Here is a 7487-nt window from a genome sequence, read left to right on the forward strand (position 1 = left end):
TAGTTTAGTTTAGATGTGTGAATGAGGTATGTATGGATGATGGAATCAACCTCCAGCCCCAGCCTGTCCTGATTAAATAGAGTTCAAACACCAACGGCTGAAGATGTAGACAAGAGCCCTAACAAAGTAAGAAGAATCCACCCTAAAAAAAAAGGTACAATAGAAGGAAGATCAAAGCCCGGTCCGAGGCTGAAAGTCATGTCTGCAATTATAATAATTATTAATGGAGATATCCTATCTCCTAGAACTGGAAGGGACCTTGCAAGGTCATCGAGTCCAGCCCCCTGCCTTCACTAGCAGGACCAAGTACTGATTTTGCCCCAGATCCCTAAGTGGCCCCCTCAAGGATTGAACTCACAACCCTGGGTTTAGCAGGCCAATGCTCAAACCACTGAGCTATCCCTCCCTGGGGATCAATTGACGGGTGATCAATCACCAAACCCAGAGACAGCTTGACACAGCGAGACCTATAGACTCTGGATTCAAACTAAAGCCTACAAAAAGAATGGGTGAGATGGAAAACTTTGGAGAGGGTAACATTCTGCTGCCAACATGGAAGGGCATCGGTGCATGCCCAACAGAGACCCAGCTCGTCCTTGTGCCCGGCTTTCCTGGCCAGTTAGCCGCCACAAGCTACGAACCCAAGCTGCAAACTCAAGCCACAGACTCAAGCAGGACTGGTAACTATGCAGCAGCTGCAGAACATCTGATGGGTGTGTGTGTGTGTGTGTGTGTGTGTGTGTGTGTGTAAATGTGTGTTTGTGTGTATAGGTATTAGGTATAATGTGTGTGTATAAGGATTAAGATATTAGTTATTGGTCATAAATCAAATTGTTATTATAATAAATGTGGCATCTTTATCTTGTCCCCTTTAATAAGATCCTGCTAGTTTTTATTGGTATAACAACGGGAGCGTGGAACAAACGTGTGAGTTATTTGGGCTGCACCTACCCGAGATCGGGGCCCATGGGGCTGGGTGCTGTGCGTCCGCAGGGAGAGACAGGCTCTGCCCCAACGAGGTCCCAGGCTGGCTAGCCAGCGGGTGGATGAAAGAGGAGTCGTCATCCCATAGCCCTGATGGGGAACGGAGGCATTAAACGGCTCCCCCATGCTCCCACGGGCAGGCTGGGTCAGACCTGGGAACTGAACCAAGAGCTCTGACCCCAGTCCAGTCCGTCAGCCACAAGCGCGTCCTTCACAGCAGTGCCTTGGCCCCAAGCTGTGCTCAGGCAGAGAGCAACTCCCTTCCGCTCCCCATGTCCTCATGTGACCCTCTCGCTGGCTTGGCAGCTGCCTGGGCACCCCTCCCCCTCCGCTGTGCATTCTTTTCTCTTTCACTGGTGGCCACAGGCCCGTGCGGCTCCGCACCATGTGTGATGTGTCAAGGTTTCGGTTTGAGATTCCTGGCAGGGCTCCCTGCCCTGTGGCCTGCAAAAGCTCGGGCTGAGATTCCCGGCAGTGCTGCCTCTCGCTGAAGAAGTGGTGGCCAGCAATCGTGTATGTACCCGGGGCCCCTGGCAGGCCTGTGTCGGGGTCTACGCTGCCGTATCTGCCCTGCCCTGGTCACTGCACTAGCTAGATTAAAGCGGGTCAAGCGGCCCTTGGCTAGCAAAGCTGGATAGAGCTGCCTGGGGGCCGGGCGAGGTCCTGTCACTGCGATGCAGGTACTTCCACACAGCATGAGGTCAGGCAGTAACAGCATCTCCGCTATACAGGTGGGGACTTGCCCAGGGCCAGACCCCAGACCCAGCTCTCCCTCGTCCATCCAGCCCAACACCTCCACCACCAGCCTTGGCAACGAGACAACGTGGTGCAGAGCGGAACAGCCGAGCGCATGGGCAGTCGAGACAAGGGGGACACAAGGCCAGGGGGATGTGCGGTCACTGGACCCCAGCACCTGGCTGACTCAGGCACCTTTCCCCAAGCAGGAATAAACCAGCCCCCACAGTGAAACATAACTGGCTCCCCATCCGCAGCCAGGGCTGCTCACAGCCCCAGCATCTCTGCAGGGGGAACTACACCCAGCGAAGCAAAGCTGTGCGCCCAGGCAGGGACACTGGTTTTATACCTGGCCAAGTAAAGTCTCCTGGCAGCTCGGCAGGGCTGAGATAGACCACAGCGTCCTGCGGACAGCCCCTCCGCACTCCCAGGCCTCGCGCTGAGCTAGCGCCAGACTCCCCGCAGCATGGGTGAGAGGAGACTCCGGCTCCACTGGGACCTCTTGATCCCAAGCCTCCTTCCAGACCTGGCCCCAGGTCACTATGAGTCTCCCCTCCCGACCTGGTCAGTTTCTTTGACCCTTTTCTCCTATCTTCGGCCCTGTCTCACCTGCTTCCTCCCCTGCCCTGAGCTGCTCTCTGCCCCAGACCCCCTGGGGAGCCGCCTGTCTAGCTCCTTCCCCACACCCCCTTGAGAGGGGTGAATCCTGTCTTGCCCTACACGCTACCCCCCCCCCCACACACACACCCATTAACATAACAGTGCCACCTGGCACTCTCCCTCCCACAGACCTCCGAGCCTCAGTCCCATTTGGCAGAAGGGGAAACTGAGGCACGTAACGGGGACGTGGCTGGCAGAGCCAGGCAGGGAACCCAGCTCCCCCGAGCCCCTGCTCTACCCATAGCGCCACCCCCGACCCCCACCCCCGCCTGGCAGCTTTTAAACCCCACGGCCGGGGAGAGGCTCCTTCCCCGTCCCCAGCCAGGGCAGAAGCGCTGGGCTCCGGCTGCCTGCCCCGTGGCGGGGCGGGAGCAGGGCAGGGCAGCCCCAGCTGAGCTGCGGCGGTGAGCCGGCCAGCCTGGGGCCCAGCGCCCGGGGAGGGACCGAGGGGAAGGGAAGGGGGCCCCCCACCTTACCTCCCGGTTCGCTTCCCCTCCGCGCTGCGCTGGCTCCATGTCGGGCCGGGCCGGCTTATATAGAGCCGCGGCAGCATTGCACAAGGGTTACTCATCGCTCCCCTCCTCCGGCTCGCCCCGCCGGGCCCCGCGGCAGCGCCGGGCAGAGCGAGAGAGGAGCCGGGCCGGCTGCAGCGCGGGGCTCCGTTCCCCGCGCCCCGACACCCCGCTCCCCGCCCCGGCTGCCAGCCCAGGGACCCGGGCCAGCCCCACCTGCCGCTCGGATCGGCACAGCCCGGCGCGGGCTGAGAACCGCTCGGGGACCCCAATTACCTATCCCCATACACCTCTCTATCCACCCGTCCCTGTACCCCTCTCTCTATCCCCTTCACCTCCCTATCCATCCATCCCTGTACCCCTCTCTCTATCCCCTTCACCTCCTCTATCCATCCCTCCCTGTACCCCTCCATCTATCCCCTTCACCTCCCTATCCACCCGTCCCTGTACCCCTCTCTCTATCCCCTTCACCTCCCTATCCATCCCTCCCTGTACCCCTCTATCCATCCCTCCCTGTACCCCTCCATCTATCCCCTTCACCTCCTCTACCCATCCCTCCCTGTACCCCTCCATCTATCCCCTTCACCTCCCTATCCATCCCTCCCTGTACCTCTCTCTCTATCACCTTCACCTCCCTATCCATCCCTCCCTGTACCCCTCTCTCTATCCCCTTCACCTCCCTATCCATCCATCCCTGTACCCCTCTCTCTATCCCCTTCACCTCCCTATCCATCCCTCCCTGTACCCCTCCATCTATCCCCTTCACCTCCTCTACCCATCCCTCCCTGTACCCCTCCATCTATCCCCTTCACCTCCCTATCCACCCGTCCCTGTACCCCTCTCTCTATCCCCTTCACCTCCCTATCCATCCCTCCCTGTACCCCTCTATCCATCCCTCCCTGTACCCCTCCATCTATCCCCTTCACCTCCTCTACCCATCCCTCCCTGTACCCCTCCATCTATCCCCTTCACCTCCCTATCCATCCCTCCCTGTACCTCTCTCTCTATCCCCTTCACCTCCCTATCCATCCCTCCCTGTACCCCTCCATCTATCCAATACACCTCCTCTATCCACCCATCCCTGTCCCCCTCTCTCTATCCCCTTCACCTCCCTATCCACCCGTCCCTGTACCCCTCTCTCTATCCCCTTCACCTCCCTATCCATCCCTCCCTGTACCCCTCTCTCTATCCCCTTCACCTCCTCTATCCATCCCTCCCTGTACCCCTCTATCCATCCCTCCCTGTACCCCTCCATCTATCCCCTTCACCTCCCTATCCACCCGTCCCTGTACCCCTCTATCTATCCCCTTCACCTCCTCTATCCATCCCTCCCTGTAACCCTCCATCTATCCCCTACACCTCTCTATCCACCCATCCCGGTACTCCTCTCTCTATCCCCATCACCTCCCTATCCATTCCTCCCTGTACCCCTCTATCCATCCCTCCCTGTACCCCTCCATCTATCCCCTTCACCTCCTCTACCCATCCCTCCCTGTACCCCTCCATCTATCCCCTTTACCTCCCTATCCACATGTCCCTGTACCCCTCTATCTATCCCCTTCACCTCCTCTATCCATCCCTCCCTGTACCCCTCCATCTATCCCCTACACCTCTATCCACCCGTCCCTGTACCCCTCTCTCTATCCCCTTCACCTGCCTATCCATCCCTCCCTGTACCCCTCCATCTATCCCCTTCACCTCCCTATCCATCCCTCCCTGTACCCCTCTGTCTATCCCCTATGCCTCTCTATCCACCCATCCCTGTACCCCTCTCTCTATCCCCTTCACCTCCCTATCCATCCATCCCTGTACCCCTCTATCCATCCCTCCCTGTACCCCTCCATCTATCCCCTTCACCTCCTCTATCCATCCATCCCTGTACCCCTCCATCTATCCCCTTCACCTCCTCTACCCATCCCTCCCTGTACCCCTCCATCTATCCCCTTCACCTCCCTATCCACCCGTCCCTGTACCCCTCTATCTATCCCCTACACCTCCCTATCCATCCTTCCCTGTACCCCTCTATCTATCCCCTACACCTCTCTATCCACCCATCCCGGTACCCCTCTCTCTATCCCCTTCACCTCCCTATCCATCCCTCCCTGTCCCCCTCCATCTATCCCCTTCACCTCCCTTTCCATCCCTCCCTGTACCCCTCTCTCTATCCCCTACACCTCTCTATCCACCCGTCCCTCTACCCCTCTCTCTATCCCATACACCTCTCTATCCATCCCTCCCTGTACCCCTCTATCTATCCCCTACACCTCTCTATCCACCCGTCCCTGTACCCCTCTACCTATCCCCTACACCTCCCCTATCCATCCCTCCCTGTACCCCTTTCTCTATCCCATACACCTCCCTATTCACCCGTCCCTGTACCCCTCTCTCTATCCCCTACACCTCCCTATCCATCCGTCCCTGTACCCCTCTATCTATCCCCTACACCTCTCTCTCCACCCGTCCCTGTACCCCTCTCTCTATCCCCTTCTCCTCCTCTATCCATCCCTCCCTGTACCCCTCTATCCATCCCTCCCTGTACTCCTCCATCTATCCCCTTCACCTCCTCTACCCATCCCTCCCTGTACCCCTCCATCTATCCCCTTCACCTCCCTATCCATCCATCCCTGTACCCCTCTATCTATCCCCTTCACCTCCTCTACCCATCCCTCCCTGTACCCCTCCATCTATCCCCTTCACCTCCTCTACCCATCCCTCCCTGTACCCCTCCATCTATCCCCTTCACCTCCCTATCCACCCATCCCTGTACCCCTCTCTCTATCCCCTTCACCTCCCTATCCATCCCACCCTGTACCGCTCTCTCTAACCCCTTCACCTCCCTATCCATCCCTCCCTGTACCCCTCTATCCATCCCTCCCTGTACCCCTCCATCTATCCCCTTCACCTCCTCTACCCATCCCCCCCTGTACCCATCCATCTATCCCCTTCACCTCCCTATCCACTCGTCCCTGTACCCCTCTATCTATCCCCTCCACCTCCTCTATCCATCCCTCCCTATACCCCTCCATCTATCCCCAACACCTCTCTATCCACCCGTCCCTGTACCCCTCTCTCTATCCCCTTCACTTGCCTATCCATCCCTCCCTGTACCCCTCCATCTATCCCCTTCACCTCCCTATCCATCCCTCCCTGTACCCGTCTGTCTATCCCCTACGCCTCTCTATCCACCCATCCCTGTACCCCTCTCTCTATCCCCTTCACCTCCCTATCCATCCATCCCTGTACCCCTCTATCCATCCATCCCTGTACCCCTCTCTCTATCCCCTTCACCTCCCTATCCATCCCTCCCTGTCCCCCTCCATCTATCCCCTTCACCTCCCTTTCCATCCCTCCCTGTACCCCTTTCTCTATCCCATACACCTCCCTATTCACCCGTCCCTGTACCCCTCTCTCTATCCCCTACACCTCCCTATCCACCCGTCCCTGTACCCCTCTATCTATCCCCTACACCTCTCTCTCCACCCGTCCCTGTACCCCTCTCTCTATCCCCTTCTCCTCCTCTATCCATCCCTCCCTGTACCCCTCTATCCATCCCTCCCTGTACTCCTCCATCTATCCCCTTCACCTCCTCTACCCATCCCTCCCTGTACCCCTCCATCTATCCCCTTCACCTCCCTATCCATCCATCCCTGTACCCCTCTATCTATCCCCTTCACCTCCTCTACCCATCCCTCCCTGTACCCCTCCATCTATCCCCTTCACCTCCTCTACCCATCCCTCCCTGTACCCCTCCATCTATTCCCTTCACCTCCCTATCCACCCATCCCTGTACCCCTCTCTCTATCCCCTTCACCTCCCTATCCATCCCACCCTGTACCGCTCTCTCTAACCCCTTCACCTCCCTATCCATCCCTCCCTGTACCCCTCTATCCATCCCTCCCTGTACCCCTCCATCTATCCCCTTCACCTCCTCTACCCATCCCCCCCTGTACCCATCCATCTATCCCCTTCACCTCCCTATCCACTCGTCCCTGTACCCCTCTATCTATCCCCTCCACCTCCTCTATCCATCCCTCCCTATACCCCTCCATCTATCCCCAACACCTCTCTATCCACCCGTCCCTGTACCCCTCTCTCTATCCCCTTCACTTGCCTATCCATCCCTCCCTGTACCCCTCCATCTATCCCCTTCACCTCCCTATCCATCCCTCCCTGTACCCCTCTGTCTATCCCCTACGCCTCTCTATCCACCCATCCCTGTACCCCTCTCTCTATCCCCTTCACCTCCCTATCCATCCATCCCTGTACCCCTCTATCCATCCATCCCTGTACCCCTCCATCTATCCCCTTCACCTCCTCTATCCATCCCTCCCTGTACCCCTCCATCTATCCCCTTCACCTCCTCTACCCATCCCTCCCTGTACCCCTCCATCTATCCCCTTCACCTCCCTATCCACCCGTCCCTGTACCCCTCTCTCTATCCCCTTCACCTCCCTATCCATCCCTCCCTGTACCCCTCTACCCGTCCCTCCCTGTACCCCTCCATCTATCCCCTTCACCTCCCTAACCATCCCTCCCTGTACCCCTCTATCTATCCCCTACACCTCTCTATCCACCCATCCCTGTACCCCTCTATCT

This window comes from Emys orbicularis, chromosome 1 (assembly GCF_028017835.1).
Source record: "Emys orbicularis isolate rEmyOrb1 chromosome 1, rEmyOrb1.hap1, whole genome shotgun sequence".
NCBI lineage: Eukaryota > Metazoa > Chordata > Testudines > Emydidae > Emys > Emys orbicularis.